The sequence below is a fragment of the Platalea leucorodia genome (genome assembly GCF_965183815.1).
Source record: "Platalea leucorodia genome assembly, chromosome: 4".
In the NCBI taxonomy this organism is placed as follows: Eukaryota; Metazoa; Chordata; class Aves; order Pelecaniformes; family Threskiornithidae; genus Platalea; species Platalea leucorodia.
Genome location: NC_138826.1, coordinates 90,364,015 through 90,378,601, shown reverse-complemented (window position 1 = coordinate 90,378,601; position 14,587 = coordinate 90,364,015).

The following is a 14,587-nucleotide window of genomic DNA, read 5'->3' as shown; positions in this document are numbered from 1 at the left end:
TTGATTTTTGCACAGTTACGTGTGTTCATATTCAAGACGTTTGTATAGCCTCCTTAGAAAATGATACATGTTTCCCTAGTAATGTGGCCAGCTTCAACCTGCTCTTTTGTCAGCTGTCATTATACGATCAATGTCCTTATTCAACCATTTATTTCTAATACAGACTATTCTTACCACAGACATTTTTCCACAGTCCTTTCCAGTTTCTGCTGTCAGTGTTGTGCCAGGTGTAGGATGTAAAATACCAACTGCATTTTTTTATTGTGGCAATTTTCTTTCTAATTCAAAGTTATTAATATCTTCCCAGTATCTCAGCAGGCTCAGCAGAGCACAGATGATCACATTACAAATTTAATACAAGTAATATAGGCTTGCACGTCCTGCGCGTTCCAGGTGGTTCTACGATACTCAAATAGCATTGCCTAATCTTGTTGGAGAAAAGGTTCAAGGAGGACCGATCCTCTAAATCGTTAAGTTTTCTGTGTTGTGTATGTTACAGAGCATGATATAGCTGCACGCTGATGTGAGGGGTGACCAGGCTCTGCCTGAGCAAGCGGAGCAGGAGCTGGCAAAAAGCCAGGATCCTGCGGGTTGGGCTTATGATAGTTTGCAATGAAGAGATCAGAGCACGGTTTGTTTCTTATCTTTAGGGTAGATTTTCAACATGCAGATCAGGACAACGATCACTAGGATGATTGATTTTGATGGGGCGTGTGCAGGCAAATGGATGTTGGCTGCCTGCATCAAAACATGCATGCTTGAAGAAGGATATTCTGCTGTTAAATGTTGTAGATTACGACTGTACAGGGAAGTTGCCCAGTTGCTGGGTGATAAATCACTAGCTGTGATAGCATCTTGAGTGCCTTACTCAGCCCTCAAAACATGCAAAGAAAATGACCATTGGCTGGGAAACTGGTAAGTGGGGGTGAACGCCAGCCCCTGCGAGCCTGTCCCGGTGCAATTGTAACACTTTTCTCAAAAGTCCATGTGCTGTAGATGACAGATGGACAGCTAAACTTCACCTTTCTGTTTGAGATATAGGCTGGTAAACAGGGTGACGGTGGTTTTCATTCCCACCTTCACAGGCTGCCTGATTATTTACTTTATATCCATAAAACATCTTGACCAAAATGGAATCACCAGCAGCTGCATCAGGTCTGTCCTAATCTATGAAACCACAGCGGTGACTGCTTTCCAAGCAGGACAAGGGTCCAAAGTGATATTTAATATCACGCACTTTCTAGTGTGCTTATTCACGAGGCTGATTTTATTTTGCATTTGAATGTTCAGGAAGGTAGCTGGGCTGGTGACATGACTGCAGACTACTTAATTCACCCCATGTAGACCTGCCCTAAGCAAATAACAAGATGGCAGCAAGAGATGATTAGAAGAGAACATCAGAACTGTTGTGAAACTCACATCCCATTTTCTCATCCAGATTGCCTAAAATATTCTTGGAGCTTTACACTATTTCTCTCTTTTTTTTTTTTCTCCCCCCAGAATCAGGCTTCTTTTTTTGACTTATGGTGTTAGCAGCTGTTGGAAATGTACAGAGAAGAGATTGCTGCTGCCTTTTGACTCAGTGCAGGAAGGGCATGATGCAAAACCTTCCCTGGTGGGGAAGGAAGGTGGGGAGTGGTTTTTGATTATTTTTAATGATAACATTGCTGGGTGAAGATAGGAAAATATTTGTTCCCAGTCTTTGATCCAAGTGGCTTGCCAACCAGCAGCCCCACAGACAGCTGTTAGGGAAACAGGTAAAGAACACAGCCCAATGTTGTTCTGATGCAGTCCTGTTTATCTTACAGGAATGTAAAGCCTTGTTTCCCAGCGAGTAGGAATCAAACGACAGGAGGTAGCGTTTTTCCTTACTGATTCATCACTTCCTCTAACTGGGGACGCTGCCTAAAAGCCACCCTCCAGACTTCCTCGGTGCAGAGGAGCCCACCTGTCTCTCCCCAGCAAAATGTGTGTGCTGCATGGTGGTTCCCCTGCTCCCAGGGATCTCGTTCTACAGTGAAGCTCCATTCTTGTATGTGTTGTCTCATGTCCGTCTGCTCCAAGGAAGCGTGGATAAGAACTTACATGTTCCCCATTTACTCTGTAAATAGTGTGTATAAGCATGTAAAAATTCAGCGATGTAGTGTTAATGCTTCAATATACTTACTGGGAAGGAGGAAACTGTCACTAGTTATATGTCCTTTAAAAGCAATGGCAATGAAGTTATACTAGTTAAACTTCTGGAAAGTAGTCCTCTTGTTCCTACCCAAAGCATAAAGAAGTAGCTGGCTTTCCCAGGATCAAAACATAGTGGGTTCTCGTAACACTTGTGGGAGATCTCGAGCAATAGTCACTTTGTCGTGTTTCCTTCTCCCTTTTTATTCAAGCTACTGCAAGCCTCCATTCCTGCTGCATAGGTCCCAGTGGGGATCCTGCACCTCTGGTTCCTGTGACCCTCTGATCCTATACTGCCAAGCAAAAGAAGCTGCCTGGGTACAAAAAGTTGTTGTGTTGTTTCTTCTGAATGTAGAGACAGAGCTACAAAATGTAGACTCCTACAAGCTTTTTAGATCTGGTTTGTTCTACAAAGAATATGCTGGTGATCAGTTTTGGGGTTTTTTTAATTTCCATGGATGTTTATTTCACAAATGATGCAACAATCCTTTCAAAAATGAGATAAAGTCCCTTCATCGCTTCATTCAAGATATACACCTTATATTATGGTTGTGATATTCCAGATGAGATTTTTGATGTAGAGGTAGTTTTGCATCTTGATCACCTTTCACCTGTGACATTTAGATTTCTTATGACTGGTGACCTGGTTCTTAATCAAGAGGCCTCTCCTAAGGATGAGTTTTGGATCAGCTTCTGGCCCAGACGATCCTGGAGCCATGCTGCTTGGAAGCTGGACAGGGCCGCGACAAGATAAAATCAGCTGGTCTCTGCATGCCTGCTCTAGGTGGATAGTCCCTAGAGAAAAATAGAAAAAATCATCTCCCCTTTACATTTGAGAAGAAAACTTTCATTATGGGACCCCAAGACATCTTCAAACACATATGTTACAACTAGTCTTGTGAACCAATGGAGAGCTGCAGATGCCCATTTCAGGTATTTCGCCTACTGATGTGCTGCAGTCAGCTGGGTAACTGGATACAATTATTTGCTTTGCCTAAATCGTATCCTATGCTTCTCCATCTCTCTCTCTGCCAGTGCTTGCAACTGTGTATGGTAGCCATGGTCAGTCCCCTTTTAAGGTTTTGTCTTCTCTGACAGAGTGTTTGTTTACAGCAAGATAAATACCATCATTGATTATTTTGCTTTACAATCCTAAGTGAGAACAAAGCAGTGGTGATAGTTACCATGGGGCAGCAGGATGGGGTCAGCACCGTGTGTCCTGCCTGGGGCTGACCTCACCTACCTGACTTCAGGGTAAAATTGTGTTGCCTCGATTTCACTAAGCTTTTCTATCGCAACGACCTTATCAGACAATTCTGCAACATGATTCTCTGGGGAAGGAAGACCAGTGTATAGCAAGGCTGAACACGACTTTTACATTTCCCAATACTCCCAAACTTATGTTTAGAGAAACATTGCTCAGTCCACGCTTCACTTGAGTTTTCCATTTGCACCGTCCTCTCCCCTTGACCTTCCTTTTGCCACCCTGACTAATATTTTCCTTTACAGTAACCTTGAAGAGAGATTTCCTTATCTGCATATATGACTAATCAGTAAGGTCTTATGATTATTATAAAGCAATTTGTTGGAGGTAGGAATTAGAGCATGAAACTGGGACTGAGGAAGCCAGATTTGCAGTCCTTGCTCTACTAATGACTGATTAGATATGGCCTTCAGCAAGTCAATTTGGCCTTGGTTTTCAGATGTGCTGATTTAATTTTTAGTCTTTTGCCGCCAGCTTTCTTTTCTTCCTTCTTCTAGGGGGAGGGAGGTGCCCACGGTATGCAAACCTGCTATTATTTCATTTTACCTCAAATATGTCTCAGTCTGGGGAGTCAGAAGTAGAAGTTATTTTTGGAAATGGTGACATCATTGTGAATAATGTTCCTTGCCTATCTGCTACTCGTAGTCGCGCTGAGGATGAGCTCTTTCTTGCAAAGTATTATGGGTGAATAAACGCACCGTGTGGCACAGAGTTACATTCTGAGAACTTGATTGTTTCTTCTTTATGCTTTACCTGTAACTTCTATGAATATTCCTGAATTTGTTAAAGAATCCGTAATCTGGGGAAGGAAAGCAAGGGTGAATTCTTAGAATTGAGGATTACAGATAGGGTAAATTCAGAGGTAACTCAGTATGAGAGAGTGGAAGGAGTAAAATCTCTGACAGCTGCATTTGTGAACTAAGATTTTACTGAGTTCTTTATATTCTTTTCCCCACAATTAACAGATATAGCTAGAGACAGGAACAATTTATTGGAGTGAATGAATACAAGAAATAAGTGTTTTGGAAATACCTAGGATCCATACTTCCAGTTGTAATTAGGCAGCTGCCGTCTGTCTGAGAAGTGTCCTTAACGTTACTCTTTGGGGATAGGTCAGGGGTCCTCTCGTTTGGCTGAACCATCTTTCTGAGGTCCTGCGCTCCGTCTCCCAGCAGGAACCTCCTGAGCTGTGCCGAGCTGCACAGCTCCCACAGCTTCCCCCGCATCAGCCCGCACCCCCCGAGCCGCTGGGCTTCACCCCGTGCTGCCAGGTCCTTCTGCCCTACGCAGGAGCAGCTCGTCCCATGTGCACATCCCCCGTGGTGGGACTGGAGGGTGGAGAGACCTTCGCTGGTAGAGAAAGAGAGAAACAGAAAAGGGACAAGAGGGCCTGACACGAGCCATCTGGATTTTTTATTCTTGTTTCCCTCTGTCTCCCATCACACGGTCTGGACCTCCCAGGGCAGCCCCACTCCTGGTTTGAGAATCATTGCATTAGGTTAGACAGTGAAAAAGGAGATGTAGCGTCCAGTGAAGTCATTGAGAGCAGGGTTTTGCCGCAACAGATCCAGTTTCACTAACAGTTTGTAAACATCTATTAACCATCTTCTTTTTTCTTTAAAGTGTCCTCAACTTGCAGTTTTGAGCCTTCTTTGGACTGAGGTTGCCTGCTGGGGAGTCAGCACAGCGTGTCCCAGAGCTGGGGAGAGGAACTGCCTCGCATCCTGAGCCAGAAAGAGAGCTTAGCAGATGCAGGGCCTCTGATGCAAGGGAAGCGTGCGTGCCTCCATCCCACCCACCCCCAGGCTACCCAAATTTTAAGATGAGTTGGCCGCGGTCCAACGGTTGGCAGCATTTCATAGACAAGTCCTCTAGACTGTGCTAAAGCGCTGTGCGTAAGAGCAGTCTTTCCTGGTCATTCCACACTCTTCCCCACACTTTCATTTCTTTCAAGTCACCTGTGGTTTTTGGCTGCAATTAAGAAGGAAAAAATTTCTGGTAGTTCTGCTGTAGTCGGATTTGGCAGTTTCACCGGTTACTTCCAGTAATTATCTCCATGTCACAGATATGCCCGCAGCGCCAGTTTTAGGAAAACCTTCCACCTTTCTGGTGTTTGAGTAAGGAAATGGATTCTTTAGGAAATTGCTTTCCTCTGAGAACAGTCCCTTCTTCACAAATGCTCTTGCTGTGGTCTTTTGGAAAAGGCTGCATTCGAAATTTGAAATATGCTGATGTGCAAATCATTTCAATAGCTGACCTGCAGAATCTGTTGGCAGGGCTGCTGGAGGCAGTTTGCTCTGCTTCCAGCTGCCTGCTTCGTTTTGGCAGCCACACACCTTCTGGCCCAGATGCCTGCAGCCTCTTGTCCAAGTTAGGAGCTAGACAAACTTTACACACTGTCCTGTAAATGCACCTCAGCTTATTATCTATGTGAAGATTTAGACCTAAAGCTCAGTCTGCCTTTTGCCTCCTGAAGTTATTTTAAATGGACTCAGTAAAGCTGGATTACGGATTTGCATTGGTGGATGTGCCTGCCGGACTCCCACCGAGGAGGGTGGCGAATCGTTGTGTTTCCTTGTAAGGGTATCTGCCCGACCGCGGAGCAGTGGTGAACGCTGCCAGCTGGTCTGAGCAATAGCAGGCAGGCCTTTGAAAGCAGCAAAGCACACAGAGGCAGATCCTCCTGGAAGAGCAGATGCTGAAGCAGATGTTAAGGCCACATAGAGGACCGCTGAGCACAGCGTGGGGGGGGTTGTGGCAGGAGATTGCTTCCAGGACGTGGATGTGAAATTCTTAGGTACAGCTCACAGAGTTGGTGTGCCTCTCCGTTTCAAATCCTCACAGCCCTGCCACAAGCCTCTTTTTAAAAGCTTTGGAGAGTTTTCCTAACTTAATTTAAAACCAGATCTTTGAAACAGGTAGTTTTTAAAAAGACTTTCAGACCCAAACGAAATGAAGGTAGATGCCCTAATGCATACAGCAAAGAGCATGAGCTTTTTAGCATTGTTCTGCTGTGATGTTACATTCAGTGACGTTTCTAACCTATTTTGAGGTCTGCAAGTAGACTGCAAGTTCACTGATTACTTTCTGACCTTGTGGTACAACCCATCTTTCAAGTATCCTGTGACTCTGCTAATTTGGTCGCATGTCAGGGGAGGGGAGGAACACCCGCAGTGTTAAATTACCTGCACATATGGACATACGGACACATCTGTACATCTGTTGAGTCACAGGAACATAACCTCTCTTTGGCAATGCATTGCTGGGGTTTCTCTCCAGGTCTGGCTCTCCAGACACCGAGCGCAGGTGGGAAGACACGGTGCTGCCCCACATGGGTTATGGGGGGGTCTGGCACTGCCCCTGCGGAACAAGAGGTAGAGGGTAAATGATGGAGACAGCATATGACTGACAGGAATAAGCACTGATCAGCAGAACTCAAAGACAAGGTGTGAGGAACAACGACCATCCCTTTTAAAACAAAAGTCATGCACTGTTTTTGCCGGATGCAGTTTTTTAACCGTTGGCGTTGGTGGAATTGCCTTTGTAATGGCAGCTACCCGGACAGATCTGGGATCCAGTTGGTATATGGCACAAAAGAAAGTGCTTGTGGCTCACGCAGGCTGGTGCTTTGTGCCCCAGGCTGCTTTGTCTTCCTCTCCGACATGGAGCTTTCCAGCCTCTGACTGGTGACATCTTACCTTGGTATCGCTACCGTAGTCCCCCCCCTGCCCTGGTGCCCAGCCTGTTTTCCTCTTGGGGAGCTCCATTTCGCCTGGAGGGATGGTTCAGCTGATGAAGCAGCTGCTGTACTGTGGCAGATTTCAGCCTGGTGCTATTAAAAAAAAAAAAAAAATCAAAATTGGTTCCAGTTTATCCTAACCATCTAAGCCCTAAATTGAGGCAGTTCAGCAGCTGCTTCACGAACAGCTGAGCCGCCTGTGGAGAGGGACGGGGAACCTCTGGGAGAGGGGCAGCTCAGACTGATAGCGAAGGGCAAGGGTAACTGCTGGTGTCAGACCTCAGTCCCTGGGTGCAGCGGCTGCGTGGCAAATCTCAACATAGCAAAGAAAATCAGAGTTGCGGGAGATGTCTTCCTGAGTCTGTAACAGAGTGTTTTTATGTCAGTGACAGAAAAGAGAACATGTTGAAACAAAGTGTTCAAATGTTGTAGGAAAACAGCTATATTTAGCTGCTCTAAAAATTGCTTAGTACCAGACATGAAGGAAATTGCTGTGGCAACCTACGCTCCTCCAGTTTCACCTGTTGCGGTGTTTCTTAAGCCTAGAAATATCTATAAAATAAGTAACAAAGCCGTTAAACCTCCCCCAGAAGAGGCATAAACAAACTAAATTCACTTGCCGAAGCAGCTATTGCTGAACTATGGATTGACCTTGAGCTGTGTCGATTTGCTGTAATGCAAACCATCTGCACACTGAAACAATTAAAGCCTTCAGATCTCCTAGGAGTTTCCTTCCTCCGATTATAACTTATGTGCTGTGGTAGAACATAGAGGTAAACAGCTAGTTAGCGTGGACCTCTGCGTCTGTGTAATTTTATGGCGCAGCACATACAAAACCGTTTTCATTTGAAGTGGCAGTCGGCTGTCAAGTAGAAAATATAGCATATGCTTGGTACCGAATGCTGGAGTCATAGCTTGCAAAACGGCCTGAGTTAGACACATCTGCTTCGCCTCCTCTGCTTCCCTTCCCCCCAGCTTCTCCTTCGGACGTACCATTTTCTGTGAGTTTTAACCATGTTTCCATTGAGCACAGGTCATGCCGGAGAGGCAGTGCTGAAACCGGGATCGCACTCGTGTAAAACGCCCCTGTACGCGGGTCTAACTTAAACCCACCTGCCGTCTCAAACAGTGGTATGTAAATAGTGCTTCTGTGCGGTGAGTCTGTGGCCGTGTCTGAAGAAAAAGGATTGGATAACAATTACAAGCAATTTTATAAAAATCTTGCCTAGTTCGGTTTCCAGAAGCTCAGAGTTTACACCTCTTTAAAGCCTTAAAAAATCAATCTACGGCCTTGGCATCAGAGTTTGGACATTGCTGTGGTGGGAAAATACCAGAGACGTTGCTTCTGTAGCATCTCTGTACAATTTGCTATGTCCCACAATTGGCAAAATTTCATATTAAAAGCTCTGCAGTGTAAAACCTCTTTTTACATATTCTTTCAGCATTTCTCTCCATCCAGATGATAACAGCATTAAAATTTTCGATCATCCCTTTTCAAATCACAGTGAAGAGTAATCACCCAAGCTTAGTAAAATAAGAATTTTATTTTCTAAGAATAGTGGGTTTTTTCTGATTGTAGAAAACAAGCTTAACATTATAAATAATGTAAACATAAGCAATGACTGTAAAATTAAATTAATTAAATATTTTGTTTTTCAAGTCAAGACTGAAAAATAATGAGTAGATGCAGCGCAGCTGCTGAGCCAGCCATGACTATTTCTCTCTGCAGCCAAAGGCCTCCATCCCGGGGAGTGACCCCGGGCCTCAGGCCAGGTAGCGCAGAGTGGCTCAGGTCCACCTTTCTCAGAGCTGCCCCCTCCTAGAGCAGGCTGTGTCCTGCACCCCCGTACCTGTGGACTCAAGATTTGGTGTGCGTATTTTATTGGTTCAAATGGCCTGGAAAATGTGAGGGAAGGCTGAGGGGTCCACGCTGCTGAGATGGCGTGATTTCTGGCGTTGACTACCCCTGGAAGCACCTCTGGGGTTTGTTTTGAAGGAAATGCACTGATTTGCTGTAAAAGAGGGCCCACAAATGAACTAATATGTGAAATAAGACTTTCACAGCATCAGACCCTGGGACTGAGCTGGGAAGCTGAATTATTTGGCAATGTAGGTCCAAGTCCTATAAATTGCAGGTCATATTATGCATATTATGTATAAAAGGCTATCTCTAACAGATAGGCAAAAGTATATCAAATCCCAGATTTACAGTTTCCTTTGTGACCTGAATGCTGGCCTGTGTCTGACCTATGCTGGAGGCTAGAGAAGTAAGGAGGGTCTTGGTCATGCCCTGCATTGCAGGGTTCGGGGGGACGTGTTAAGCTCAAGGCAGTCAGTCATGAAGGAGGCATTTCCCAACTTACAAGGACTGGTCTTTGAGACCCAAATATATCCTGTTTGTGTTTTTTGTGTTATAGCATCGGTGGTTTTTTATTAATGAAACAGATAAGAATAAGTCATGTCAACTTGCCCTGCATCAGCCCAGGGCTCAGGCTCTGACCTCTTCACCCATGGCAGGACCAGACATGGCAGCAGAGGCATAAATAGCTTATTCCCTCAGGGTGAGATGGTTCTCCTGCTGCATCTAAGTTGCTTATTTTCCCTCTGGTCATCTCTTTTTTCCCCCAAAGTGCTGTCGCTACATCTGAGTGATAAAATGTAGGCAGAGGAGAGCAAGAGCCGCACAGAAGCAGGAAACCTCTGACAAGGCTACGGCCCCGTGCGGTCTGCAGCTTTGCTGGGCTTCTCATTGATAGAAGGCATCCACTCCCTCCCTTCCTTTTCCCTCCCTATGTGAAGCCAGGAGGCTGGCTTTAAATCTGCTAAATTGAGGATCCAAGATGCTGTGCACATCATTCCACAGTTTTGAAAGAAAAAAAAGAAGCACCATATATTCTTTTTTTCCTTTTTTCTACTTCTCCAGTATCTTCTCAGCCCTGACACATATGCTTTCTTTAGCTGCCCTTTCATGTAGTGTACTTTTCCCATAATTATCCTTGTTAATTTTTCAGTATTTTTTTTCTCTAAATCTTCCTTCAAAATGAAAAACATACATCTCAGCTTTCCTAGACACGTGCTCTTTTTCCACCCAGAAATCTGTCTGGTCATTTGTTCTGGGATTTTAAGGAATTCTGGATAGAATAATCTGATTCTTATTTCAAAATATTACCTTTCTTGTTTGGTTTTCACTTTGGCCAATTTGCCTGTTTCTCACTTCTGTTTTTTTGCAGTTCCTTCACTCCTGTCTCTTCTTTAAACTGTCCTACTTTTTTTATCCCTGCACCAGCGCTCTCGCAGTGGGGGAGGAAAGGCATGACAGCAAAGGTAGGAATCAGGAAGCCTTAGGCCGGTGAATGGGATGGGACATGGACCAAATGTGAAAGGAGTTAGTGAGAGTTAGCTAAAAGAAAGGCTGATGCAGAGCACAATTTTCAAAGGTGGTCACATCCTACTGAAAATGTGAAAAATGTTAATTGTGCGCAGCACTGCAGACGTACAGGGTGAAAAAAAAAAAAGAATTACCTTGCATGAGCAGCTGGCAGCTCCTCCATTGCCTGCTGGGCTTGCAAGCTGGGGAGCAAGCGGGCAGGCACGAGCACGCAAGCGGGGCTGCTCTGCTGCAACCCCCAGCGTTTCAGCTGGCAGGGCTGGCTCAGCAGGCGTAGGGCACTGCACTTCGAGGCTGATTTTTTCAGATTTTTCTAGCTAAGGGTGGACTGGATGGATTAGACAAGCATTTCAGCAACAAGTTGCCAGATCTGTTGTCCTGTCAAACAAATAGCGCTGTCCTTCTGGGATGCTTGTCTTCATGGACTGTTGTCAAGATGATTTACTAGAAAGTCCTTAAACTTGCAGGGACAGTTTCTAGGGAGTTTCTACTATCTATCACAATCAGACTTATTAAACAGAGCAAAATGTCATCTCATGCACAGTATGACAGGACAATTTCTTGTTCTTTGTCTAGGAAATGACAATGTGGACGTGATTCCCTGACCAGAAGGCCCCTTCCCCCACCAATTCACCAGTTTGAGGACAGATGCTGGGAATCAGATTGCAGCTACAGCGCATTAGGGCTTACATTTTCATGGTATCCACAAGCACGCTGAGCTTCCACAGTTGTGGTTTCTATACTTAAAACAGAAGGTCCTGGTTAATTTTACTGCCCCGAGTATTTTTACATACTGTTAGCAATTAGGAAGAGAATTAAAAGTAGGAGAATGCCTGTTTTCTGTAGACTTTATTATAGAATATTTCCTTAAGATTATATTTTCTCATATAGTAGCTCTACCGCTTACCCTAGCAAGCAAGGGTGCTTACGGAGAATTAGATGACAGAGCTCCCAGGCCTCCGAGCTTCCCTTACGCCAGCCTTAGCTTGTGCTTATGTCTGACTATTCACATCAATGGGACTGTGCGAGAAAGGATGAATTCTTCACCTGTTTATTGAGTTGGGGTTTTGGGGTTACATCTGGGTGCTGACAGACTTGCGGTCTGACATTGTTAGGGCTGGCTACAGCATAAGCTAAAAAGGCCATTGCTGCAGGGAACGGATTGCCAGATGTAGCATGGCTCTCAGCTTTGAACTCTTACTGCTGCTGGCACATCCACTGATCTCTCCGTGCCATGGAAATCCAGCCTTTGAAACAAGAGTGAGAGGCAGGGCAAGACTCAGTTCGGTACATTTGCACAGCTCTTTGAAACTCTCTAATTAAATGTATGACAGACATACAAAATATTTGTTCATCATTTGTACTGCAAAATCTACCTTTTCATATCTGTGACAAGAAAGTGCCTGTTTAATAATGCAGTTTATAGTCAACTACTAGCAAATATCTCTGTTTTGGAGAGCACTGCTGCCTAATTGGGATGCAAATAACCTGGAAGAAAAATGCGTACGAGTGGAGTAGACGATTGCTTTATGAGCTTTATCCAGATCATTTCAAAGGCAGTGGGAGTCTCTCAGTTGGTCCAGGTGGGTTTTGGGCCAGGGCAGGATGCGGGGAGTTCAGCACTCGCACCGCAGGATGAGGCCAGACTCCATGGCAGTGTCTTCAAACTGCAGAAATATTCCCTTGGTGAAGGCTGTACTTGTGGTCTTACACCAGCCAATCTTGAGTCATCTTGCTAAGCTGGATCGACGACACTCACATCTTTTTGAGATAAAAAGGGGTATTGCTTGAATATCCTGGGAAACTGTCAAACGCTAACTTGAGGATGATGCTAATTCCAAAACTGTCAGGAAGGGCACAGTTTTATCTCTATAGCTTTAGGTAGGAACCAAGATAAAGTCCCCAATCCTCCAAATGATGTGCACATTTAAAATAATGAGCAGCGCTATTGATTTCAGCAAGACTGTGCATGTGGGTAGGTGGCCACATGTTTCCAGCATTGTAAAAAAGGAGACAAGCACAATCTCCTGGTTCCATCCCCTTTCTATCCCCCATCAAAATAACGGAGGTCTGACTGCTCTGAGCACAAGCCCCAGATGGGATGGGGGAGGTGAACTTGCTCTGGGTTCTCTTATCTTCTGACCAGCCCGAGTATGGTAGATGAAGACCGTGGATTTGGTGCGTGGTTGCAAGTGTGTGAACATGTGAGTAAGAAAGCGATTACATGGGTTATTTTTAGTTTCCAGGTATCCCTTTCATTTTGAGGATTTTGGATGAAAGAATTGCACCAAGGGGGCTTGAGGGTTGGGCAAAATTAAGAGTTCTGGGAGCTGGTAAAGGATTCCTGACGATGCCATCTAAGGTTGTATCTGCCATAGCAAGTACATGTCCCCATGGCATTTCTTCACCAGGAGATGGGGAGAGGCTGTTTAGCTGGCTCCTGTTTGTTTTCAGTCTACACTCATGTGCCTGTGTGGCTGGAATGACCTTCTTTGAATTAACAAGTCACTGGGTATGAATCAAAGGGTAATTGTCATTGCTGCCAGTGGTACTAAACAGACCTGAGCTATTAATTCAAGACAAATGGGAGAAATGAGTAAACAGAAAGTTTACTGGTGTAAGGAAACTACAGGCCTGAGTGGATGTTCTGCGTTGGCTGCGTTTCAACTTTATTGCTTTGCTTTGATCATTTGAAATTACCACTGTTTTCAGCTAGAATGTAGAAAAAACTAAATCCACACCATTTCTGAATTATTTTTTCTGATTTTAAAGGGACAGCCTATTACAAACTGTCTTTTCTTCCTCTGCAACTTGTTTTTGGGTAGTCTTTGCTATATAGCCATAATTTGCATAATGAACGTCATGGAATAATTATATTTCCCTGTAAATATGTTATAAATAAACCAAATCCAACGTGCTATTAGGTATGAACCCTTTTGAATTTCAGTCCCAAGCATATCTTAAGATTTAGTATGTCCCGTAGGGACTAATCATGGATAAAGCTATGTCCATGGTCAAGCCTCTACAGGATCAGGGCTGGCGTTTGCAAAGACATGCGAAGGTGGAAAATAAGAGGGAGAGATCAAACCACAGGACTCCAGAAGTGACCAAAAGGGTTCCTGAAGCAAACAGGGGCTGGGGGCATCTTGCAAATTCATAGCAATTATAATTATAAATACTGTTAGGGTTGTTACTAAATTTTTCCTGCAAAACGCTGGTGATACCAGGGGATACTAATGCAGGTTTAGAGGAGGTAAGGAAGTTTAGTCCCTGCGCTGACCCTTTCCCTCCCACAGCCCACGTCCTGCTCCCCTTCACTGCTCCCACCCCACCGGCGGCTGCTGCCGACTGCTGCGGGGCTGCCACAGGTCCTGCCTGCGAAGCACCCTTGCAGGGTTTCACCCAGGGGAGACTGGAGTCAGGGGAGGTAGGAAAGGAGGAATCTGTCGACTCTTCTCTTGAGATCTCCCCATTACTGTTTTTATTTTAATAGAAACGTAGTCTTAAATGCTGCAGAACTCCCCAAGGCCGTGCCCTATCTTGCTTTTAGCTTTCCTGCTCCTTTGACCCAGTGCCTTTTGATGTAGTCTGGCAAAAATCTGGAGGAAAGACCAAGGCTTGTGCGTAGACCTGAGCATCTTGGTCCCAGGGCTCAAAGCAGCATTACTGGCCAAGTGAATGTTTAGTAGCTTTCCTGTTTTAATGATTCCTCCCAGTTTCTATGTCAGAGGGCTGAGGGGATGTTTTAGAAACATGTAAACATCATGCAGTTGCTGATGGAGTTAATGTAAACTCTATAGGATGTTTTATCAGTTGCCCTTTTGTTTAGTCTGGGAAGCAGAAGAATGGGGGGAACAAAAAGAGTCCTCAAATACCCAAAAGTTTGCTATAAAAAACAGCGATGGACTGTTCTCCCTCTCTTTCTTTTGCTAAGAAGTGAATGGGCAAGGTTAAAGATCTAAAATGGGATGTTAAGAAAAGCTTTCTAACTCAATAAATAGTTTAAACACTGGGATGACCT